This window comes from Podarcis vaucheri (assembly GCF_965113315.1).
Source record: "Podarcis vaucheri genome assembly, chromosome: 8".
Taxonomy (NCBI): domain Eukaryota; kingdom Metazoa; phylum Chordata; class Lepidosauria; order Squamata; family Lacertidae; genus Podarcis; species Podarcis vaucheri.
In genome coordinates, this window is record NC_138766.1 from 33,572,816 (window position 1) to 33,599,734 (window position 26,919).

The following is a 26,919-nucleotide window of genomic DNA, read 5'->3' on the forward strand; positions in this document are numbered from 1 at the left end:
CATCAATGATGTTTCCCTCTTTGCTGAGCATCCCAGAATGATTTCTGACAGTGTTGGGTTATAATGAACCTCTTATCAAGATTGCCAACTCAAGACAGGCAGACAGACAGACAGGCAGATGGACAGACAGACAACTTGTATGCATCTGTTCAGATTCCTGCCTTGTTAACATCAGAACAGAACGGAGGATTGGCATGGGGGGGGGGAGATTTATAGACAGGAATTCTCTTCCCCCTACTATATAACACATAGCCACATGGATTCTTCATGTTGCAGTTGCTGATTGTTCTGCAAATGAGAAAGGCTGGCTCTGCAGAGTGAAGTTGATAAAAGGGACAAACCCAATATTTCTAAGGGGGTTTCTGCATTTGTTCTCCCCACCCCCTTTAGATTATCCTGGTACAGCAATGAATGGTGTAATTTTAGCAGTGTGATCCTCTGTAAATGGAAACCAGTGACTGCTACAACAGCAAAGCAATGCGATTGCCTGATGAAAAGTGTGTTTGTTTTCTAATAGCAGAAATGTATCTTTCTTTGATGCTTGCATTGCTGGAACTGTGGTCAAAGTCAGTCTTATCTATATAAAAGGTAAAGGGACCCCTGACCATTAGGGCCAGTCGTGACCGACTCTGGGGTTGCGCTTATCTATATATCTCACTACAAATACTACTTGTTCTAGAGATGGCAAAGAGAAGACCCATTAAGAAGGTATAGTCAGAGGAAGGTAGACAAGAAACGAGTCAAAGCAAGGATGGAAAACCTTTTGCAGATCAAGGACCAAATTGCCCCATAGGGCAACTTTCTGGAGGGCAACATGCCGGTGGTGAACAGGGCCAGAGACCAAAAATAACCTTTATCTTTGCAGAGTAGGCAGAAAGTGTTAAAGAGGGACAGAACCTTTTTTATGTATGCGACTACAGCAGCAAGAATACTTATCACTAAACATTGGAAGACACAAGATTTGCCGACACTGGAAGAGTGGCAGACGCAACTGATGGACTATATGGAACTGGCCGAAATGACTGGCAGAATCCGAGATTTGGGAGAAGAAATAATGGAAGAGGATTGGAAAAAGTTTAAGGACTACCTACAAAAACACTACAAATTGTATGAATGTTAAGAAATTGCACGATCCAGAAAAATATGGTTCCAGCAACTCGATTGAAAGATATAGAAAATTAAGTGATATGTAAGAAAAGATCGAAACTTAAAGTAATATTATATTTAATTTAAGTTACAACTATTTGATAAAAATTACTTGAAGTCTAGAAATATAACATTTGAGAGGTATAAATTAAGAAATGAAATAAGGTAATAATTTGCTGGCATTTTTATTACAAAGAACGCAGGGTAGGGAGATGTGAGGAAGTCCAGTTAGTTATATTTAAAAAAAAGTGTTATGAACAGTTGTGTTTTCTTTTTTTCTTTTTTCCTCTTTTTTCCTCTTTTTTATATTGTTTGTTGGTGTAATTGTATGTTTTTTCGTTTGTTATTTCTTGGGTGAAGGGATTTTATGTAATTGTTATGTGATTTTCTACTTTATGTTTGAAAATTGAATAAAATATTTTATCTTTGTAGAGTAGGATGCATTCCTGCCATGCTAAAGTCAGAGGTTTCTACACACACATCTATTTCCATTCTCCAAGGGATAGTCCTGCCACTGTTGTTGTTGTTGTTGTTGTTGTTGAGGTCTCCAGTAGTCTATTTAATGTATAGCCTTAATTGTGCAGCAACTTCATAACCTCCTCCCTTGTGCATGATGGCTGCTTACCTGCATGCAAAGACTTCATAGCCAATAATGCCTTCATCTTTCTACCCAGGGAACTTACCTAAGTCCTCTGACCACATACCACTGGTCACTGTGAAGAGAGGGAAGGTATACAGCCAACACATACCGATTGGTATAATGCTTAGAGGTATGTATTCCTTTCCTTTGCTAACTTGAAAAGCAGGAGTGGCCTGCACGGTGCAGGCAGGGCCACCAAGCAACCCTATTGATGCTGGTGTCATTGTCATATACTGGGATGGTGCAGAGCATTGGCAAGGTTGGAGCTGAATGGGTGCGCCAGCAAAGTCAATCTCCTGCTCCATCCGGTGTGCCCTTGCAGCCCTGGATTGCATACAATCAAACTATATTGAGAAATCCTGCCCGCAAATGTATTATGCACAAGAGCCCAAAGCAAAGTATCGGTGCCACTGATCCACAATCCTGTTTGCATAATGCAAGGTACAAGCATTCCAGTTTCATACACAGCTGGAGTCTGGATGGGAAGCCTGGAGATGGACCAAAATTCCTATAAACCACAGCCATCGCCCTTCCCTAATCCTACAGCCTACTGTGGTGCTGCACCAAATAAACAGGTAGGTACAGACAGGAGAGAGCAAACCCCCTCCCATGCACATCTTTGCTCCCTGATACAGTTATTATACATACAAGACTGGCCTCCTGGTGGATGAATATAGGGGCTCTGGCCCACATATGTTAAGGAGACAGCCCTTCCCTTTGGTACCCTCCAATTCATTACAAACTATTTAGATAGCTGCCAGATCAGGTATACTGGCAAATGAAGTTGGATAATTGGACAGTACCAACAATGGTAACTGCACTGTATGTAGCCAGGCACACAGCTGTATAGCAGCAGTTCCCAGCATGCTCCATTACTGCAAGCCCCGTCTTGGTGACATTGCATCATTGTGAACCGACAAGTTAACATTCAGAAGGACATGTTCCCAATTAAAAGCAAATGTATCATTATGTGCTCAAAACCCACGGCCAAATTTAAGGCCATGTTTCTAAAGCAGTTCACATTTTCTTCTGCAACTGTGCGAAAATTCGTTTGCTAATATGGCTAGCTTCCACTTTCCTCCCAGGTAAACTTCATCAGCTTGGCTTTATACTATTCTAAACCTACAGTGCCCAGCCTTTGACAAACAGCTGCTCTTAACTGTGAAAATATTGGTGCCTTTGTATATTTGCATTCTTCATTAATTCCTGCATGTGTGAGACAAAGAACAGCTTTAAAAAAAAAACCCACCCTTAATTGCCCTATTAATAGGCCTAAACAACTTACATCTCAACCCTGCCCCAGTCATCTTTCTGAACCACCACTGTTTATAGATTTCAACAAGCTGTGTCAGGCTTGGGAGATGGCTCCTTGGGGGAAATAGAAAGAATAAGAAATATTTTTTCATTACTAGCTGTTGGCTGGCAGATTTTTAAGTTTTACAACCACAGCCGCTGAAAAGGAGTATTAAATCATTTCTAGGCATTTTTTATTTATGTATGCTGAAAAAAGCTGAAATGCAACAAACCCCAGCAAATTATTAGGTATTGTTTTGCCCGCTGACTCACTGTGTTATATGAAATAACTGTACGGGACAGAACTGAATTACAAAACATTATGTTTCATAGACTAGAGACATGACTTGACCTTGAAATCTTCCAGGAATATCTGGGTGAGCCTGGGTACATGTGTTCTTGGTTTATTTGCTTTTAGTGTGCAGAATTAATGTTTTTACGCACTCAGGATGTCTTGGTTAAAAAACAACTGAAGAATGCCAACGTGCTGACAGAAAATGAATTTCTTTCATTACTGTTGCCACACATCGACGTCTTTTATTTCAGCGCTGTAGATATTTTTATTTCCATAAATTACCCAGACTGTTTCTCACATGTGTGATTCAATCGGATGACTCCAGCGATCAAGAAAACAAAAGGGGAGTGATATATTAGTGATTATCTCTAGGGTCGTGCAAGTTCGTCAACTGGAAGGCTAAGCACTGGCAAGAGAAGCATTTGTTACACACGTTTAAGGCAAGTCAGACATAGCCTGCAAAGTTACACACAAGACCCACTCATGTTGTCCACAGCATAGCATACAGGTGAGGCATTGTAGCCAATGCTGTCCCACTCGGGAAACAGACTTCCACTTGGGCAATGGAGCTTTCTTCTTCCTCTCCCCACCCCTTCAGCCCCCTGCACACAATGAATATCTGCTCTGCTCCAGAGAGTTGAAGAACCCTCTGGAAAATACCGTACTTGGAAGTGGAAGGAAAGAATATACAGAACCCAGTGGAGATCAGGAAGTGTTTTCAGAGATACTTCAAACAACTTTATACACAGGAGAAGCAAAAAGAAATGGATATTGATCGATTTTTTAAAATGAATGGACTACGTAAAATCTCTCAGGAAAAACAGCTAATGTTGAACTATAAGATAACGGATCAGGAGGTGGAAGGGGCCATCCAAAACATGCAACTAGGCAAATCTCCAGGACCAGATGGTTTGACTTCAAGATATTACAGATCTTTGAAAGAATGGTTAATACAACCATTGAAGGAAGTCTGCAATGAAATATTGGAAGGAAGACAGGCACCAGAGTCGTGGAAGGAAGCTTACATTACACTTATACCGAAAACAGAGACTGAAAAGACACAGCTCAAGAACTACCGCCCTATATCGCTGCTTAATGTGGATTACAAAATCTTCGCAGATATTTTGGCTAAAAGATTTAAAAAGGTGTTAGCAAAAGAAATTCATACAGACCAAGCGGGCTTTCTCCCAGGCAGACATTTGTCCGACAATACAAGGAATATAATTAATATTCTAGAAAAACTACAAGTGAATATTAATACTAAAGCAGTCTTGATATTTGTGGATGCAGAGAAAGCCTTTGACAATATTTCTTGGAGCTTTATGAAGAAGAATCTACAGGGGATGGGGGTAGGACAAGGTTTTGAAAATGGTATAGGTGCAATTTATTCAGAACAAAAGGCAAAATTAATTGTGAATAATGTGATGACAGAAGAGTTTAAGATTGAAAAAGGGACACGACAAGGTTGCCCAATCGCTCCATTGCTTTTTATATCGGTCCTCGAGGTTTTGCTAAACATGATTAGAAAGGACCAAGAGGTTAAAGGTATACAGGTGGGAGCTAAACAGTACAAATTGAAAGCATTTGCTGATGATTTAGTATTGACTTTACAGGAGCCAGAATCTAGTACTAAAAGGGTATTGGAACTGATTCAAGAATTTGGACAGGTTGCAGGTTTCAAGTTGAATAAGATGAAAACCAAGGTTCTAGAGAAAAATTTAACTATGAATGAAAGTTTCAGGAGGAGACAGGACTAACATTGGTTAAAAAAGTGAAATACCTAGGGGTTAACATGACTGCTAAAAATGTGAACTTATTCAAGGATAATTATGAAAAATGTTGGACTGAAGTGAAAAAGGATTTAGAAGTATGGACAAATTTGAAGTTATCATTGTTAGGCCGAATTGCTGTGATAAAAATGAATGTGCTGCCAAGGATGTTATTTTTGTTCCAAACATTACAAATTTTGGATAAGCTGGATTGCTTCAAGAAGTGGCAGAAGGATATTTCTAGATTTGTCTGGCAGGGCAAGAAGCCTCGGATAAAATTTAAGATATTAACAGATGCTAAAGAAAGAGATGGATTTGCCCTGCCAGACCTTAAACTTTATTATGAATCAGCTGCTTTTTGCTGGCTGAGAGAATGGCTGCTTCTTGAAAATACTGAAGTGTTGGATTTAGAAGGTTTTAACAATGTATTTGGTTGGCATGCATATTTGTGGTATGATAAGGTAAAAGTACATAAAGCATTTAAAAATCATATTGTTAGAAAAGCATTGTTTAATGTTTGGATAAGATATAAGGATTTGTTAGGGGGGAAAAACCAAGATGGTTGTCACCAATGGAAGCGAAGGCACAGAAAAAACTCAATATGGAGGCCAAATGGCCGAAATATTGGGAAATTCTGGAACAAGATGGAGAGAGAATAAAATTGCAGAGCTTTGAAAAGTTGAAAAATAAAGTGCGAGATTGGCTCCATTATTATCAAATAATGGAGGCATACAAATTGGACAAATAAGTTGGTTTCCAGGTGGAAAAAATCAAAATTGGAAACAGAATTGTTAGATCCAAAAACTAAGAATTTGTCAAGAATGTATAACTTGCTGTTGAAATGGAACACTCAGGATGAAACGGTGAAATCAGCTATGATTAAATGGGCACAAGATGTTGGACATAACATAATGATGGCTGACTGGGAACAGTTATGGACCACAGGTATGAAATTTACGGCATGTAATGCCCTAAGAGAAAATTTAATGAAAATGATTTACAGGTGGTACATGACACCAGTTAAGCTTGAAAAAATCTATCATTTGCCCGATAATAAATGTTAGAAATGTAATGAGACTGAAGGTACATTCTTTTTTTTTTAAAAAAAAAATATATTAGTTTTACAAAGTTTTTTAAACAAACACACACATAAAAAGGCATACAAACACGCACAGTTTCATAACAATTTTTCATAAACCTCTTTTCTCGGACTTCCCCATACCTCCCCTTTCTGCATCCCAATGTTCACAGTTTTTTAGCAACTTCCAAATATTTCTTTCCAACCTCTGTCATGTTAATCTTTTCTTTAGTCTAATCTTATATTACTGTAACCCTTTCTTTCTGAAAACCTCGACATTCTAGCATTCATCAAGTTTATAATAGTCCTTAAGATATATTTTAAATTTCTTCCACTCTTCTTCCGTCGTCTCTTTTCCCCGATCACGGATTCTGCCAGTCATCTCAGCCAATGTCATGTAGTCCAGCACTTTGATCTGCCATTCTTCCAGGGTGGGTAGATCTTGTGTCTTCCAATACTTTGCGATAAGTATTCTCGCTGCTGTTGTAGCATACATAAAGAAAATTCTATCTTTCTTTGACACCAATTGGCCGACAATGCCCAAGAGAAAGGCCTCTGGTTTCTTAGGGAAAGTACATTTAAGTACCTTTTTCATTTCGTTATAAATCATTTCCCAGAAAGCCTTAATCTTCGGGCATGTCCACCAAAGATGATAGAAAGTACCTTCGTTTTCTTTGCATTTCCAGCAGAGACTGAAGGTACATTCTTTCACCTTTGGTGGACCTGCCCAAGGGTTAAGACATTCTGGGAGATGATATATAATGAAATGAAAACAGTATTTAAATATACATTTCTTAAGAAACCAGAGGCCTTTCTCCTGGGCATAGTCGGCCAATTGGTGTTAAAGAAGGATAGAACTTTTTTTATGTACGCAACAACAGCAGCAAGAATACTCATCGCGAAATATTGGAAGACACAAGATTTACCCACCAGGGAAGAATGGCAGATGAAGTTGATGGACTACATGGAATTGGTGGAAATGACTGGCAGAATCCGAGACCAGGGGGAAGAGTCGGTGGAAGAAGACTGGAAAAAGTTTAAAGACTATTTACGGAAATACTGTAAAATTAATGAATGTTAGAAAAATGTTAGAATGAAATTATATGGCTTTAGTAGAAATGTTACAAGGAATTAAGTATAAATAGATTAATAGAGCTTTAAAGAGAAAAATATGGTTAGAATGTGTTAAGACAATTATAGGATAGAAAACAGAGGAAGATGGAAAGGAATTGCTGAAACAATTAACAGAAGTGGAATACAAAAGGGGAGGTGTGAGGAGGTCGAGGAAATAAGGGAAAGAAAGATAAGATGTTGAAATTGGATTGTGTTTTAAATGACTTTTGTTTTGTTTTGTTTGGTTTGGTTTGGTTTGTTTCTTTTTCTTTGTATTGTATTGTATGTTTTTTCTTTTTTGGCGTTTTGTAGTGTTGTGTTTAATTTGTTGAAAAACTAATAAATATTATTTTTTAAAAAAGAAAAACAAAACACCGTATTTTTCTGTGTATAAGACTAGGTTATTTTCTTGAAAAATTAAGCTTACAAATTGGGGTCGTCTTATACATGGGGGACAATTCCCCCCCATTTTCTCAATTTGGAGTCCCCAAAAAGAGTCTTATAGACGGAAAAATATGGGGTGTTTGGGTGGGTGGGTGCACCGGGGAAGGCATAAGAGGGGCAGAGTAAGGAGAAGTCCCATTGTATGAGTTTTGCTCTCACAGCACTGGACACAATCCATAGTTTACAATATGAAAATAAATACTGTAGTTGCAGCCTCTTTATATTACATGTACAAAATACGTCAGTTTCTCTTACTGCTTGGATCCACATAGACCCATTTGTCATAGAATCATAGAATTGTAAAAATTGGAATGGACCCTGAGGGTCATCTGGTTCAACTCCCTGCAATGCATTTCTCTCTCTTTTCAATTACCAAGTCTTCAATTTGGCTTACCATTTTACTTTACTTTACTTTTTCTGTACTGGTATGTGTTGAATTTGTTGTATTAAATGAAGTATCCTGGTTTTCAGCTGTGTAATAAATCATATATATGTATTAACAGTAGACTCTGTCTTAGACTGTCAGCCTTTTTGTAGCTAAAATGGAACCAAGCATGAAAAGTGGAAAGGGAAAGCAAACAAACAAACAAACCCAAATGGCCCAATGCTGATTTAGGATGCTCAGTGGCTAGAGAATGAAGACCACCGGGGGGTGGGGGGGGGGAGGACTGAGTGTCATGGGTCAGGAATCAGCTTCACCTGCTGAACAGCAGCTTGAAGGGGACAAAGGCAGAATGATTCCCCTGCAGCTGATCTGCCTTCAAGGACTCAGAGGAGAAGGCACTGATGAGAACCAGCTGGCTTCAACCTTCTTAAGCAGAGCTCTCAGCAACAATCAGATGCTGGAAACATTGCCTGGGATTCCCGGCTCCACCTACCTACCTCTGAATTAGCATATACAAATCTGGACCCTTTTGTGCTCTTTTTTGTGGGTGTCTTTCCTCTTTTTTTGGCAGTGTGTGAGTGGCCATCACACTGGAGGAAGCATGGGATAAATGTGACCAATAATAACCACGCAACTCTCCCCTGGCTTCCAGCCAACACTACCTGATTGTATGTTACTGTTGTAGGATTTTACCTCTTGGAAATCATACACACTGGAATTGCTAAATGGACACTGCCAGATCTGGTAGGCCTAAAATTTGATCTGCCAGCTGTGTTTTGATTTCTAGGCACAAACATGTCTACAGTGCCTTGGAAAGAATACCATGCTGAAAATTATAAGAAATCTGTTTTTATGTGTGGCACATACAGAATGCATTAAAAAAATAAATTAATTAAAAACCCCTTCTTCCTCAGCTCAAAACCCTATAAGTAGCTTCAGTATTTTACCATGCTCCCTTCTGCTGCTGTCACCACGATCATCAGCAATTCTTTCACCCACTTAGTCTCAAGATCCTGTGTCACAATGCCATTATTTAAGCTTAAATCAAGACACCTCCTTTTAATAGAAGGGTATCAAACCACATGGAGTGCCTGGCGTGCTCTGGTCCATGGGGTCACGAAGAGTCGGACATGACTAAACGACTAAACAACAACAACATCAAACCACATACTGTGGTCGTGGGGCCCAGGCAACCTACCCCTTACGCCACCATAACCCCTTACTAACAGATGGATTTTCTGGCCTCATCTTGGCTGTGCAGCAGCAGCATCACTGCAGATGGCCAAAGTACGGTACTGCAGCTCCCAGTACTGTAGTAAAAAGTGACAGAAGACGCCAATAGAGTCTCATCAAGCACTGCTGAGACGCTTACTGTGGCCTGGCTCCTTCAGCTGAACACTAATAATCTCTCCCTCTCCCCCTCCCTCCCTCCCTCCCTCCTTCATATTCTTAATATTGGAGAAATATATTGTAAGGGGCAAACTCCAGTCCTCTCAGCTGCATTCAGAATTTGGTCAACGTTTATGAACAACAGCAGAATGATTGGAAAAATATGTATTTCTTTGAATTCTAGTGATTATTATTTTTTGCAAACAAATGCATTTTATCACACTACCCCCTGCAAATTTTAGCTTGTAGCATCCAACAGTGGAAAGTTGATTGGAAATTCCACCACCACCACCCCTCTGAAAAACATACAAAGGAACAAAAGAGAGGTTTCGGATCTGGATGAGGGGCAGCAACCGTATAAGAGGTTTGCAAGAGGCAATCAAGACTATTGACCCCAATAGAGAGAATACTTGCCAGATAAAAGGCTGCTTGATCCGGTGATCTGGTCTCATGGTTCACGGCAATTAAGGGGAGTTTCAGCTGGAGCAAGAACTTAACATTAAAGAACTTTTGCACATCTGCCTACAAAGCAGCCGGCTTTGTAGTCCACGTAGTTTCACATTAATCAACTAGAATTTCAGCAAGGGCAAAGAGTTTAACAGTAATCAACTACATTGCAGCTGGCTTTGTTGTTCACATAATTGTACACCTATCAACGAGAGTTTTGGCAAGAGTTTGAAACATCTTCAGATGCATTCTAGGAAAGAGTTCAACTTAAAAGGCTTATTGAATGAGGGAGGGCGTCGGTAGGCACCAAAATGATAATAGAGATGGCGTCTGTCTAATATTCAAGGAGAGGGAATTCCAAAGGGGAGGTGCCAATACACTAAAGGCGCAATTCCTCCTGATAAGATGTCTCTGCAGGAGGCTATATAAGGGGTGATATTTTTTATGCCTGAGTAGAATTGTCAAGACGCAGCTTTCCTATATCTGTAAGAAACTGGCCTTAGAGACCCAGGTGAAAACAGTGGTTGAGTTGGGGGTAAAGGCAACAGTCCCCAAGGGCTTACTAACAGGAGTATGGAGAGCATTAAGTGAACAACTGGTTGAAGGCAGAAATGGGGATCAAATAAAATATGCCTGCAGCTGAAGTGAGTACAGTGGTACCTCGGGTTAAGAACTTAATTCGTTCTGGAGGTCCGTTCTTAACCTGAAACTGTTCTTAACCAGAAGCACCACTTTAGCTAATGAGGCCTCCCGCTGCCACTGCGCTGCTGCTGCACGATTTCTGTTCTCATCCTGAAGCAAAGTTCTTAACCCAAGGTACTATTTCTGGGTTAGCGGAGTCTGTAACCTGAAGCATCTGTAACCTGAAGCGTCTGTAACCCAAGGTACCACTGTAAAAAGGACAGGCGAAATGAGATTGTACTTGAGGAAATCTTTTTGTAGAAAAGATTCTAGATAGCCATAGTCGTGGCTGTTATTGGTGACTACAGGAAGTTCCTGAGTATGAAAATATATTAGGAGGAATTGTTTCCACCCCTAAATAACAAAACAAATTTATGGAGGGTCAAATTCTGAAAAACAAGCTGCTGGCTTCAAAACAGGACTGTGTGTTGATCATCTATAGATGGGCTCTCCTCTTACCCTTGCTAACACACATGCTCTGCAGGCAGATTCTGTCCCAAGGTCACTCCCATTTGAATCTCCAGTGAAAAGGACCAAGAAGCATATGATGGGGCAAGACCTCAGCCTGAAACCCTGGAGAGCTGCTGCTAGTCAGGATAGAAAATACTGGGGTAGATGAACGCAGAGGCTGACTTGCATTACTGCAACAGATCTGGATAGAGCTGGAGCATGGTGGGACAGTGGTAAGGTTAGGGCTGCATGAGCACACCAGCAGAGCCAGTCCAATGGTCTGTCTGATGCTACCACTGGTGTGCCTGCACAGCTCTGACTGTTCCGCTGCCCTGCCTCATGCCCATTGTCGGGCATGAGCCAGGCATAAATTACACCGAGCAAGTTGGAGTTAACTCTTTATTATCAAGATCAGGATCTGGACAGGAGTGTCAGGCCTAATAAGCACAGCAACTCATCTCTGGCAGCTCTTGCCCCCATGAAGCAGCTGACTAAGTCCCCTCCTCTCCAGGGTTTTCCCCAGGCAATACCCAAGGCAGTTTACAAGCTGAAGAAACAAAGAATGTACACCTTATAACAATCTAATCCAATACAAAAATATGAAAATAAAACATAACTTTAAAATAAACAACTTATATAAAATAAAGTAATATTCAACAATCTGTTACGGGCATAGGCAAACTCGGCCCTCCAGATGTTTTGAGACTACAACTCCCATCACCCCTAGCTAACAGGACCGGTGGTCAGGGATGATGGGAATTGTAGTCTCAAAACATCTGGAGGGCCGAGTTTGCCTATGCCTGATCTAATAGAATAGTATAGAATAATACTAAATATCGGCATATAAAAATCAAAGAGAAATCCACTCTTAACTATAAGAAATAATTTCTAAACTATAATTAATAAAAACTCACAATGCACAAAATAATACAATACAAATTGAGAAGCAGAGACCGGAGGGTGGGGCAAGGCAGGTGCAAGAAGGCCTTGCCTGATGTCTCTCCCATCTTGGCCTCCCTCCTTTCCTGCTTCAGCTTCTACCTCTGATTCTGTACTTCTCTCTGCCACAGACTCTCCCAGCTCACTAAGCCCTGTTATCTCTTCCCCTTCTGGCACCTCCGCTTCCCAGCCTTTTCCCTGTTGTCCCTCCAACCACTCATCACTGTCCCACCACCAGTCCCCTGGCTCTGAGCCTTCTTCACTTGGGTTCCTCCCACCATCTCTCTGCATCCAGCCAGTCCATGACACCCATCCACGTAAGCTGAAGCCATGCTGCTTTGGGGAGGGATGCTCTGCCGCAACACATGGGCCACAACAGTAGCTTCCAACGCCTGCTATTCATAATTCATTTTATATATAAGGAAGAGGCTGAGCAATGACAGTTTTCAGGTTTTTTTGTCAAACAAACAAACAAACAAACAAACAAACAAACGTGTTTTTGTTTTGTTTTCCATGAAGGTGTTTAACATGACGCTGGTATTTCAGCTATGGTTATTCCACCACCATATAGGAAAGATGTTCAACAAGGTGTAGCCACTGGCTTTAGATTTCTGAAGAGCAACTCTCCAGTCAAACAGCAATGTGCCATCTTGCCAGGCCTTGGAAATGGATTGTGCATGGCATGAAATCAGTGGCTGACCCTTCTACTTGCTTTTACTGCCTGCCAGACTTGGCAGCGGAAGGAGGGCCTGCATTCCAGATACACAAACTGGCATCTTGTGCAGTTTAGGAGATTTACAGTGGGATCTGTAAGAGGACGACACTTCCAGGAAAATGTGGCTGTACACATTTTCACTCGCTCTCCTCTGTGCTTCGGCATCTTCGCCAAAGCCCGAAGTTTGAGTTTCCAGCGGTGTGCCTTCCCTTTCTTGATTTGCTTACTTACACCCCCTCTCTCTAGCCTAGAGCTGCGTTCCAGAGATGTTGTCTGGTTACAGCGTTTGCCAGCTTAACCAAGTATCTTGTAAGGAAATCATTTCTAATAAAGCTGGAATGCTGGGGTTTATCATTTTATAAGTGCAGGTCAGGATCTAGTTCACTATGTTAAACTCTCCTTGCTGCATATGATTTTTCAAGCTTTGTCAAGAACAAAAAAGTTCCAAGGATGTGCAAAGCATAGCTGCTTGGTTTCCATGGAGACACTGCTAGTTAGGCTATGGAAATTCTGAAAAGGCCAGAGGATGACTGACAATACAAGGCCTTCGCGGCTGATCTGAGGAGCCAGGCTGAATTAATGAGATTTTTCACAGAGAGTTATTAGCGAGACTAGCACGGTGTGGCACTTAGGCCTGCTTTCGTTTTTCTCAGCTGTAGTCTTGGAAAGCAGGCATGGAAAGATTTAATTGCTATTTTTAAGCCCTTTAAGATTATTTTAACCTATAACATTTAAAGGATGTAATGAAAAGCAGGTTTGTTTACTTTAAAAAAAAAACCATACACACATTTTGTTACTGTTACTGCTGGGGTGTCGTTGTTCCCTTCCCTTCCTTCTTCCTTTCTTTTTATTAGTGACAGTTGCTCTTTCTCTGTACAGCAACGGGACAGTCAACAGTACTTATTATACTGAGCAGCTAATTCCCACATGCTGAGAACACATTACTACTCAAAGTAGGTTATCTGGAGTTCCATTTAGAACCAAATGAGCAATACCGTGGCAGCGGCATTAAATTTTCCTAGGGCTGTATTAATTTATTACTACTCCTAATACAAACTGTTAATTCTGGCCTGAAATCAGTAGTTCTTTGAGGCACTACTGTATATATTTTTTTTACTCAGCCCGATTTTCCTTTCTCAAAAATATTAATATAGACACCTTCAGTGCGCCATTTAAATATAAAACACAATTTGTTTTCTCCCCATTTTTCTCAATTGAGTTCCCAGATGGAGGGGAGAAATCACTCCAATTTTTGTGTTATTAAATCATGATAATAGCATACTCTCAAGAATTCTAAAAACAACACTAAGCAGATGCAAGTACCTAACTATACAATCTTATACCTGTCACCTCAGAAATAAGCCCAATTGGATTCAGTGGGACTTACTCCCCTCTCAGTTGGTATAGGACTGTAACTTGCAGCGGAGCAAAATTCATTTATTGCCTGCAGCCAAGAGTAGATTCTAAAAATACAAGAGTTTGGAATGGGGATGGGAATCACTCATAGGAATGGAAAAACCCCTATGCTTCCTAATCACTTGTACCCTTTTGAACTAAGTAGAAGCAACAGGAGAAACAATGAGGTCACCTTCTAAATATAGAATGAGATTAAGGGAGGGAGAGAAATTTGATTCAGTTCACATTTAAAGGCAAACCTACAAAAACCATACTTTTCAAAAACAATGCAGGAATCAATGCCCAGGCATCCTTTGAAATTCCAGCTTCTATGGATTATGCACTTCAATTCTCTAGCCATGTAATGTGCCCCACAATGCATATACCAAGGTGAAGCTTTTATAAAAGTGCATATATTACAGAAAATAACTTACCGTACACTGAAATCCTTCAAAAATGCCAAAACTACATACAAAAATAGGTTTACTAGGGGGGAAAATGATGCAAAGATGTGGATGAAATGTGCAGCACAGAATTTCAGTTTGGGGAAAATGAGAAACTTGGAGAACTGAAATTTGTCCACCTCCAAATGAGACATGTGTACTGAGTGGCATATGAGCATGCTTTATTTATGCAGAGTTGTGTCACTGGTCTTTCTAGTCCAGTTTTGGTTGTTCTAGCTGGGGGATGCTTCTAACTTACTTTACAGGGTTGTTGTGAGGATAACATGGAGAGGACCTTGAGTTCCTTGAGGCAAAGGTGGGATGTGAATGTAATAATAATAAACAATATAATGTTGATTAAACTACAAATAAATGTTCGCCTTTTTTTAAGTTAACCAAACTTCATGTAAAATGTGTAGAGGAGTGTTTGTGGTGGCGAGGGAGCATCTTCCTCAACGTGTATCATTAATTAATAGCTTTAAAAAAATGAGTCAGGCACATACACACCATAGTAAAGCCAGAGTTCTCAATAGTCTTTGATGGTCCAGTGTGTTAGAATGCAGAGGGGGAAGGTGTTTTCCTTTCAGCTACAACACAGATCTGTATCTGCTGAAATCAGCAGCCTTGGAATAGTGGGATGACTTACTGGGGAATTGCGGCTACTTGGTGTGGGAGCTGGTGGCGCTGTGGTCTAAACGAGAGCAAGGGGTGAGCTCTCATTGCTCTGTGCCAGCCTCTGCCAATCCAGCAGTTCAAAAGCACGCCAGTGCAAGTGGATAAATAGGTACCACTGCAGTGGGAAGGTAAATGGCGTTTCCATGTGCTCTGGCTTCCGTCACAGTGTTCCGTTGCACCAGAAGCGGCTTAGTCATGCTGGCCACATGACCCGGAAAACTGTCTATGGACAAATGCCAGCTCCCTCGGCCTGAAAGTGAGATGAGCACCACAACCCCATAGTCGCCTTTGACTGGACTTGACCATCCACGGCTCCTTTACCTTTTAACCTTTTATCTGCTGCTACTTGGAAAAGCACACACACACAAAACCACCCTCTCATGCATATGTTCCAGGGAGATGTAAAACCATAACATTGCTTCTGCGTAATCCACAACAAAAGCACATGCAAGCGACATTCCACAGATTCCTGTACAGTAGACTAATCCACTTAATCTCACTGTTAGTGCCTCTCACAAGAATTTCACAGGCATTTTTTATTTGATGGTTTGTAACATTTCTGATTAGTGTCTCTGTGTTGTTGTTTTTTGTTATTGTCATTGTTTTCAATCTCACCAAACTGGCGTTGTTCTTATGCATGTTTAAACACTAGCATCTTTAAACGATCTATTTTTTTCCAGTCGTTCCAATAGATTCTCTTGCCATACTGCTGTATTTCTGCTCTCAGAGTTAATAAGCATTTGTTTTTTAAAAAAAGATTATTATTTTTAAAGGAGCTGTCAGATCCCTTGAAGAAGGAAAAGAACCCTGATCAAAATATTTGAAGGTAATTTTCTTTTTTCTTTTGTATTAGCAAATGATAAATATGAGACAGAAATTATGTGGGTAATGGGACAATTGACTTAAAAAGATAAATTAAAGTGACATGTAAATTGCTCAAAGAGCACTGCAGTGCAAATGGTATATATGACAATAAATGGACCCCTGAACAGTTTTGCAAAGAAATCCTATACACAAGAAGTTAAACTGAGCCAGATTAAAATATGCCAGGATTCAGTCTAAATCATCCTCCCACATATCGCTTCACCAGTGTTTGTCCACAGACAGTTTTCCAGGTCATGTGACTAGCATGATTAAACCGCTACTGATGCACAGAGGACCATGACGAGTGCCAGAGTGCACAGAAATGCCGTTTACCTTCCTACCGCAGTGGTACCTATTTATCTACTTGCACTGGTGTGCTTTTGAACTGCTAGGTTGGCAGAAGCTGGGATAGAGCAACGGGAGTTCACCCCGTCACTCAGATTCGAACTACTGACCTTCCAATTGGCAAGCCCAAGAGGCTCAGTGGTTTAGACAACAGTGCCACCCACGTCCCTAAAGCTCCCAGAGCAGCACACAGGGTAGGGAGGGATAGGTGGGTGTTACAAGCTGATATGCGTGCACAGATTGAGTCTTCGTAATAGCACAACATTGAATTCCATCCCATATGAGAAATAAAAGAAGCAATAAAAATACAATTAAAAATCAATATAAATATTTAATGCAATGGATGTGCCCTCTCCCATCTTCAGCCACGAATTCAGAGGCATGTTGCAGATCACCTGATTTTAGCTTGCAGACCACAGATGGTCCGTGGATCACAGTTTGAGATCCTTCAGTGAGCAGGAGAGATAAATAGACGAGGCTGGCTCAAAAGGAATACATCTTCTGATCCAGACAAAATTAATGGTTGCTGTTGATGCCAAGGTGGAGACTTGGAAACTTTTATACATTTTTTTTAAAAGCCTGTCAAAACTGAGGCTGATGTAGGGAGGTATTTTAACTGTATCAACTCCCAAGAACCCAGTATCTAAATTAAGCTCAATTTATCCAAGGATCCCAGGACTGTGTCATGAACAGACACAGAACATTAAAAAAGGCACCTGAATGGCTTTAAATAAACCCAGAATGAAACAGATAAGCACAAAGTAATACAGTGGTACCTCGGGTTAAGAACTTAATTCGTTCTGGAGGTCCGTTCTTAACCTGAAATTGTTCTTAGCCTGAGGTACCACTTTAGCCACTGCTGCTGCCGCCGCCGCGCAATTTCTGTTCTCAACCCAAGGTACTATTTCTGGGTTAGCAGAGTCTGTAACCTGAAGCGTCTGTAAACCGAGGTAGCACTGTAGTGGCTGCTATTGGTATCTGTAATAGAGATAGCCAGGAGAGAAAGGAGAGAAAGACTTCAGTGAGCAAGAAAGGGATGTAGAAAATATAAGTTGTGATGTGAGGACACAATCCATCCTAAATTAAGTGCTTTTAAATACCATTGTTTTCAATGAAAATATAAGCATGCATTTAACTTTCCCCCACTGAAATCAGTGAGACTTTAAAGCTGCAGTCCTGACTCCTGTGGAAGCTCACTCAAGACTGAGTCCCGTATAACTCAGTGGGATCAGGTAACATGATGGATGGATTGCAGTGTTATTTTTATAGAAAAAGAGGTGCCAGAACTCACTATGGATACCTCCCTTGTTTTCTTATTATGGCAACGGCGCTCACCTAAGAGGTACCAGAGCTGAGTTCTGGCGAGTTCCGGCTGAAAAAAGCCCTGATGGATTGTATCCTGAATATCCTTGTCTTTCTAGAAATCCTAGAGAATTTATCTGGCAGCAATGTGACCGCTCAGTCCTCTCTACTCTGGATTTTACTCTCCATATTTCACAGAATGCAGTGAAGCTGAATGATTCAGGACAGATAAGGTAAGGTACTTCTTCATGCTGCACAGACTTATATTATGGAACTTGCTTCCACAGGAGGCTGTAATGGCCATGAACTCTGATGGCTCTGAAAGAGGATTGGACTAATTCATGGAGGGGAAGGCTATCAATGACTTCAAACCCCAATGGCATCTGGGCAACTGCTGTGAGAACAGGTCACTGTGAGTTGGGCCACTGGCCTGATCACAGAAAACATGGTTTTCTAGTTTGTTTGTTGTTAACAATACGAACCCACTAGGGTTTCTAACTGACCAGCAAAAAATCCAGCCTGGTCTGTTCTAGTTGCTGCATAACTGTAGCTTGTTCTGCAGAAATCAGCAGGCAAAAGTTGCATGGCGCAATGGGAGCAGGGGGGCAGTAAAATAGTTGGCAACTTTAAAAACAACCATGGAAAGCTTGCATTTCATTTGGGAATGAGCAGAGATTATCCCAAATTCCAAGTTCAATGCCCACAAACTCGTCTTTTTCAAGGCAAACAGATTTACCTAGATAATTCATCAGGCAAAACATGCAGCCAATGAACATCCCTATAATTATACTATCATTTATCAAAGATTTTCCCCTTCATGTTCAGCCCTCAATTATAGTTCATTCTTCATTTCTGAGGCAGACACCACTAACAGCTAAGCATGTTAAAACTCAAAACAGAATCATCCATCACTTTTGTTCTTAAGCCATTCAACGTGTATTTGACAAGATGATCATGAGTGATGTTGGTGTTTTCTTTCCTGAAGCTGATAAGAGATTGGCAACAACTTTACAGAGCACACTGCCCAATGAACCAGGCTGTCAGATGATGAGATAAGCTAAGATGCTGCATCTTACAGAGCTCATGCATGTATACAGTGACAGCCAATGTTACCAGTTGCAAGGGAACAAATAGCTCTGGTGGAATATAGGTATTGTTCATTCAAACCTAACCAGCCAATATTGAACAGTTCAAACAGTTTGTCACCATCTACTCTGATCCACTTTTCTATATGATATGTGTAAGTTTGCTTTTGCCTGGATAGCTTTTTAAATCTGAAGTATTACTAAGCATTTATGTCTTTCGAAAGGCTATGATATGCAAGATAAGATTTGCAAGGCGTAATATACATTCATGTTCTTTGCAGGAAAATCAGTTAATTCAAATAATGTTTTAGTGCTCTGGTGCTTCCCATCAAAATGACAACTTCCATTCTGCTCTGCTCTACAGCTTCAAACCCTTTTGTGGTTGCTAATACCCAGTAATGATGAGGCCTCTATCAAATGGAAGAGTTGGAACCTGTCTGGAACTGAGGTGAGTTCATTTGGGCCTTGTACAATGGTTGTGGAATGAAATCTTTCTCTAGACACCTTGAGTGTTGAATGTCTTTTCACAGTATTTGCAACCGCTTCTGCCAGGAATGCTTGGTCCTCACAAAGTATTGGTCAAACTCCTCACATCTCTCCATTTCTATTCTTCTGCTCCCTCTCTCGAGCCAGCATGAAGAGAGCAGATGAGTTCCCTGTCCCTGGTCCTAATGCTGCCCCTTCCTCTGAAAAGCCACTCCTGAAAATCAAAGGAGGGGAACTGTCCAGAACCAGGCTATGCAGGCAACTCACCTGCTTGTACCACAAAAACATAGTTTTCTTCTCAATCCAGAATCATTCATGCTCAGCCTCAACATGCTGCTTTCAGTCTAGAGCTCTGAAAATGACTTGCAAGAAGTAAACATACATAAGATGGAACTATATCGATCTCCCATTGAAAATGGCAGCCTGTGGCTGAAGTGGCTGTGCACCAAGCCTAATTTGATTTGAATTGGGGTAGGTGTGAATCAGTCTTTTTTCCTGGCCCCAGGACCCCACCCTGCTGTGTGGACTAAAAGCAGACAACTAATGGCACCAGTTGCTTTAGTTCCTGTGCAAAGCAGCATCACTGTCTATGTATGCAAAGCCGACCACATGGGGACTGTGGAGCAGAAAAGGCAGCTCACTGTGGGAAGACTATAAATTCTGTAATAACAGGGCCTTCCTCCTGGGCTTGGCCATCTATCATGTAAATCTTTTAGAGTCTGAGTTCATCTCCTGGCTAGAGAGATTTTCTGGCTGCTGTCCCAAACTGACGCAATGCTCTCCATGACTGGGACATTTATTACATGTGCTGCATTAGGCACTCAGTGCATGTAGCAGTAATCAGACCTGGAAGGGGAGGGGGGAAGTTTAGGAATATATGTATTTTGATGCTGTTCTACTCTGTACAACCTATGACATCATCTGAAGAAGGCCACACTCCGTATATCCTTCTTCTCTCTCTTCCCTTGCTCTTCCTCCTTCCTCCCCCTTTCCCTTCCCTCTCAACTGTTATAAGAAAAAACTCCCCCTTTCCCCCTTATGCTAGCAGTTTGTCAAACTGTCTTGCCTTTATCTCATCTTACACACGCTTTGCAAATAAGCACGGGGTGATTGATGCGCTGCTAACTTCTTTTTTAAAAAGAAGAAGTTGGGCTAAATAAAGCAGCCCTCCCAAAAACCAGTGCTTTGTGGAAATGTAAGGGGAAACCCATCCATCGCTCTGTGCAGTGTCTTAAAAAGTCTTATCTCAGCAAAGAGAGCACAGGGCGGGGGGGGGGGGGTGAGGAGAAGAGCCTTTTCCAGATAAACAAAAAAGACCTCCAAAGTTCCCTTCTCTCGCACCACTCCCACCTCTTTAACCTGAGTGAGCGCCCCTAAAGGAATTCACAAAAGCATCTGTGACCCCCTTGGCCCTTTGTAAAAGTGTGCATCCCCTCAAAAGATCACGCCAGGGGAAATCTTGCCTGCTTAATTGCGCCCAAATGTTGCCACCATGGCTATTACAGAAACCTGTTAAAAGTTTACTGCTGGCCTGTGCTGATGGTGAACAGTAAATCAACAGATGAATGCGAAACGTGTCATATTGACTCATGTGGGAGCAGACAATAGAGGCTGAACTTTCTACATTATTATTACTGCTTTCCTTCTGCAGAGATTAAGGAGTGGCTCTGCAATTTGTCATGCACAAGGAGGATGGAGATAATGAAGTGGGGGCTTAGGCAGGCAGACCTGGGATGTTAACAAATGCTAGCAGGTCTGAGTGACAACTCAGCAGCAAACAGAGCTTCTCTCTCTTTGTTTTACAGTTATACTACAAAGGCTGTGTTCAGGCAGTGCTTTATTCCCTCTTCCTGGCATTTCTGTACCTGTTAATTTTCACATTTTATGTGATCTTTCTCATGATGTAAAATCCAGTTCTGGAAATCTAGTGGAAACTAGTGGCAATTTAGTGCCCCTTTCCTTGGAGAAAAAAATTGTTTGCAACCCTGGAAATCCAGAATATTGGGGGCACGTTTGCTTATGTAACAAATTTTGGGGCTATAGTTTGGCATACCTCCTAGTGAACCATGGAGGAACAGAACTGTGCATGTCCAGAAAAGGCGAGGGAGTTTGTTGTTGCATCAAACCAAACCACTAACATGAGTGAAAAGCTACAGTTCCACAATGCAATAGGTACTGCAATGCAAAAGGAACCAGTGAAATTAATGCAATAAACCAGGGGTGGCCAACTCCCAAGAGACTGTGATCTACTCACAGAGTTAAAGACTAGCAGTGATCTATCCCCTTTTTTGGGGTTCAGGTTAAACTTTTTTTACGAAGGAGGAAGGCCCATTTTGGGGGGGGGGTTCGGGTCAAAGTTGTTTAGTTTTTCAGGGAGCTTTTTTGCTGAGTTACTTTTTAGGGGACCCACAGTTCAGCTTCTTTGGGGGAGCCAATGATCCACCAGTGATCTACTGCAGATGTCCAGTGATCTACCTGTAGATCACGATCTATCTGTTGGACATGCCTGCAATAAACCTCACATCTGAATGCAGCCAAAGTTAAAGCAGTCTCCCCTCCCCCAGGTTTATCTACTCAGTTTCTCCCTCTGTGGAATCCCCTGGATTTGATATTAAGCTCTTTAAATACCTCTGCTGTGTCGGATAGGAAGACACTGTGGCCTTTGTATGCCTTTCAGCATTAAAAAGAACACTCTGCATTATTGTAGTAAAGTGGGAGAATGGTAAAATATGGCTGATCACATATTCTCCATGTATACTAGGTACAGTGGATGTTCTCACTCTATCGTGCGGGCATCTCAATTTGCAAGCGCCAAGACCCAGCAGTCAAAACAGCCAACAATCAGCTGATTGTCAGCACTTGCAGATCATAGCACAGCATAAGTCAAAGGCACAGCATGTAAGAAATCAGGTTGAGACCAGGTAGGCGTGGTTGAAATGGTGTGGTGGGCCAGATGGGGAGGCACGCCTGGAATGCAGACTCCCCACCACTGAATTAAACCCCTAGACATGTGATGCACTCAGTGCTGAGAGTTAGTTCATAGTGATTCCTTTGTCTTTCCTTAAGAAACGTTGTGAGTCTGTCAAGCATTCCAGATGGCAGACAAACAAAACGTACGACACGAGATATCCAACGGAACTCACTTAAAAGGAAACAACCCAAACAGTTCATAAAACAGCTGGAAGCCAGTTCATTTATAGGCAACTTTTATGGTTATAAAAGATCATCTGTTGGGACAAACTTTCTTAAGATGACGAACTTCACACGAAAATGCTGATAAATTTTCAGGGAGATGGCACCCTCTAAAAATCCGCAGAGTGGAGACATGGGGAACCAACCTTAAAATTAGGAAGGTGAGAAACTGGGAGAAACCAAAATGGGCAAATTGACCTAGCTGGGACTGAGTGTGTGTAAGGAGCAGCAGCTCCCTTCTTACCTAGAGTGCAGGGCCAAGGAAGGGACAGAGACTTGTTCTCCAGCTGCTGCCGCCTGTGCTGCTACTCACAGCTGGTGAGGGACAAAATAAAAATACTGTAAGTGAAAGGAGAGCTTATCCTCATAAGAGGATAACATGTAAGCCAGCCAAGACAGTTCTATCCCCTCCCCAAATACCTTTCTTTAAAAGGGTCATATTCATTGGGGAGAGCAGATTTGGTCTTTATTAGTATTATTTCCTTTAAGCTCCTGAAAAAGCAAACTTGAAAGCCAACTGAATTGTGCCAGTACATTCAAATGGCAGAATGTCTGTTTCCTTTTCATTTGCAATTTGGAGTGGCCACTGAGGATGTGCTGGGCGCAGGGTGGGGAGGGGAGAATTATTGGATGTGTGAAAAATGCTTTTATGCTCATAACCCCCTAAAACTCTGCGATTTGCCAGGAATTTCTGGGGTTCCTGCCAATGGCAAAAGAATTCCCACCACCACCACAGAGGACACGACTTACTAGAAAAATATATCTCCTTTCACATTAGCTGAGTATTACAGAAGTTTTAGTTAAATTATATGCATAATTTTCCCTCTTATGGGCAAGCTCTCAGCTGCCTTTTCCCTTTCAAGATGGAATGGTAGAAACTATTCCACATGGCCAATGGAGTATGGAAAAGCACCAGAAGGAAAAGTAGGTGGAGCAATGGATGTGTCACCCTCACGTACAACATTTCAGCCACACAAAATTCAGAGGGTTCTGTGTACACACACACACACACACACACACACACACACACACACACACTTCCTTCCAGGCAAGCAAGAGGCATTATGGGAGTTCAAAGACACATTCCACTCAAGCAAAAGCACTTCAGGAGAATATGGAGCAGGGTCAATGTGGGGTATGACTTAGCTTGACTCCTGGGGGCCACATACAGAGAACTGAAGGGCCACATTTGACCTCTGGGGTTCCCTAATCTTGTTTTGTCTAACAGAGGGTGATGTTGTTATTGACAGAATCAATTTGTGATCATGTGTGGGACAAGAGCCCATTGGGAATCCTTAGATCAGAGGTCGGCAACATAAGGCCATGGGCTGGAAGCGGCCCATGAGCTGCCCCCGAACCAAGCCACCCGCTCAGTGAGTCCCCGTGCGCTGCACTAAATTGGCACAGCGCGGTGTGGGGACTCTCTTCCGTGGCTCCAGAAATCGCTTCTGCGAGGATCTCTGCGGGAGTGATCTGGCCCATGCCCAGTAAGCCTTGCCGACCCCTGCGTTAGATGAATCCCCAAATACGGTTTTTATTTGTGGTAATGTAAGCAATTCTAGGGTCCCTCAACAACCATAAAACTTCTTTGCCTAGCAGAAAAATCAGGCCTGTCCTTGCTCAAGATTCCCCCTATTTCCCCCACCATGAACATTATCCAAAGATTAAAGCTTCAGAGCCAAAAATCTCTTCATTCGGTAAGACCTATGCCAGCCAATATAAAGCCTTTTGAAATTTCCTTGCTTTCAATAGCAGGCAGTTTAAGAAATGGTTAGCTCTCCAAATGAAATAAATTTGGTGTCAAATAATGCTTACTACTTTGCTGCATTGTGCCTAGTGATGATACTTGTTATATTTCTAGAGCACTTTTTCTGAGTGCTCTTAAGTGATTTATATAATATTATTTCAATGATGCTTTCAAGAAAACATTGTTAGGTAAGCCGGGGCCATTAGTTCCATATTACAGATTGCAGGTGGTAGAGATGGTAGCTTGCCTAAAGTTCCCCTGATGAGTTCTTGCTTGAATTTGAGATATACTCCCAGCAGGACTGCAGTCCTTTCACTGGCTGGAGTGGAAGGAGGCGCCAGGAAAATCACTGTACTGGCTCAGGATCCAGCAGGTCCCAAGCCATTTCACCCCCTCTGCCTGCAGAATGCTCCATTTCAGGGCTTTCTGTGGGTTGTTGTCCACCTGTGTTTTTGGCAGGGAGAATAGGGAGTTCCATGGTAGCAGAATGTTTCTGGTACCACTGGCAGAGGCCAACAGAACTGAGCAGAGGGATACCTCTGCCCAAAGGAAACATCCCCTACATCGCAGAAAGGGGCTTTGGATGGCAGCCTCATTCTCTTAACCATAACACTACACCCAGGGCTTTTTTAAGCTGGAACTCTCCGGAACTGAGTTCTGGCACCTCTTCTTCTAGAAAAATAGCACTGAATCAGCTTCCCTCATGGTATGCTGGTTTTAATATACACAAAAGGTGTCTACATTTCTCATTTGCTATAAATATTTTATATAACGTGTAGTAAAATGTAATCTTGTCAGAGGCAAACTGAGTGCACGGTATTCAAATCACTCTAAACCAAGACAAACCATTGAAATTTCATATCTTCAGGCATGAACTCACCAGGGAGACCTTCATTGGTTTAAACCACCAGTAAGTAACTTCTGTTTAAATGCATTGCTTGGTCTGTTAGATGTTCCTCAGTCCTTGTGTGACCCTCTGTTCTTAAAGCATTTACACCGGAGCCTCTTCCTTTGACGCTGGAATACTATTGCTGCAATGCCAACATAATGTTGTGTCTTGCTTAGCAAACCTTAAGTTTAAGCTGTATTCAAACTAAGAAATTTTAAAAGATGGTGACCACTATGTAAAGCAATAGCCAGAACATGTGCAAGCTAAGAAGGTGATGTTTTGGAAATGAGAGTGAGCATGCTCAGTGGCCATGGGATACTGGCTGACAGATGGAGGAGAAAAACATGGGAAAACAAGAAAGAAAGAGGAATGGACTGGATTTCCTGGAACAGGGTACGGTTTACCAGCTAGAACCCTGAACAGAAGCACTCTACACTATAACAGTCTGTGCAAGTTCCGCTTGTTAATATTACCTTTTAAAGTTAAGTAATCTTTAAAGAAACGTGCCTGTTTTACTGCAGAAGCGCAGTTGGCATCCGTCAGCCTCGGCAGACAACAGGAGAGTGTGCCTTCAGGAGTAAATTCAAAGCCCTGGAGAGTTACAGTAGCTGTAGTGACTGATATGGGAGAGACATGTTTTGTTGCAGCTGGGGCAGATGAAGGCATCCTGTTGTGCTGCTACAGGTGTACCATGGCATTTCTTCTCTCTGTGCTCCTCCCAGCAGTCATTCCTCCTCTGGTCACTGTCTACCTCCAGACACTGCTGTCGATCGCAAGGGAGTCCCACACAGTGGAGTTGATGTTGCCAGACTTCATGTCATGTTTGCAGACACCTTTGTTATTGACAGAGTTAGTCTGCCAATGGGCCTGGTGCCTGAAGCCAGCTCCCCTTAGAGCACATCCCTGGCAACCCCACGATCTTCCATTCTGTGGACATGACCAAATCAGCATAGACGTCACTGAGACATTCTGGAAATGTGGGCCTGGGAGAACACGTTTTTGTTTGAGACTCTGCCCTGGCAATTAACCTAAAATCATAATTTTACCTAACCAAGGAGGAGGAGCCGTTTTTCCTTTTTATTCATGTCAGTTAGTTCCTCGTCTATATATTTTTCAAGAGAAGCATGGGGGGAAGAACAGAATCTGACACGCATTCTTCAGTGGAGAACATTTCTTGGTTTCACATAATTCAGTTACCATATACTATCTTGGAAACCACAATAGCTATAAATAATTTGACCACACTTTCCTCTTGATAGTATCTCTCAACACATGCACATGCCTGGGGGGAGAGAGAGAGAGAGAGAGAGAACAAACAGTCAGATATTTGTGAAATGAGATGAGAATATCAGAGTGCTTGTGAGGTGCGTGAGGGCTAAACGGTCCCTGCCTAGAGCTTATGCTTTTATGCTCAACGCAGTTTCCTGACAGAGGCTGCGGAAGCATGCACCTCTTTGAAGGCACAAGCTACCAAAATGTCACCTGAAGGAAACAAGTAGCACTACTCATCCAGGCAAGGCTTGGGTGGAGTTATTTCAGTCAGCCTTAACGATGCTTTCATGATAAGCACCAGAGAAACTCGCTGAGCACCCCAAATTAGAAGAACCTGGTGGTTTTCATGCTAAGCCATATTTGTGTGCTTCAGACATCTTTGACTAATAAATCATGCTTTTTTTAAAAAAGTTGACAGTATACACACACACAGGCAGATA

At 41.8% G+C, this 26,919-nt stretch overlaps 2 long non-coding RNA genes across 8 annotated transcripts in view; one reads left to right on the forward strand and one right to left on the reverse strand.

The window, feature by feature from the left end:
• The first annotated feature begins 17,812 nt into the window (after positions 1-17,812).
• LOC309539859 overlaps positions 17,813-26,919 on the forward strand; it is a 36,777-nt gene continuing 27,670 nt past the window's right edge. For 3 of the 7 annotated variants that reach the window (XR_014223004.1, XR_014223007.1, XR_014223008.1), the window contains exons 1-2: positions 17,813-18,041; positions 19,258-19,341. This is a non-coding gene — a long non-coding RNA (uncharacterized lncRNA). Of the gene's footprint in view, positions 18,042-19,174; positions 19,342-19,686; positions 19,851-26,919 lie in introns of all 7 variants that reach the window. The other 4 variants (XR_014223002.1, XR_014223006.1, XR_014223003.1 and 1 more) reach the window with 3 other exon arrangements.
• Positions 26,456-26,919, reverse strand: part of LOC309539861 — a 49,669-nt gene continuing 49,205 nt past the window's right edge. Inside the window, exon 3 of the long non-coding RNA XR_014223010.1 lies at positions 26,456-26,489. This is a non-coding gene — a long non-coding RNA (uncharacterized lncRNA). The remainder of the gene's footprint in view (positions 26,490-26,919) is intronic.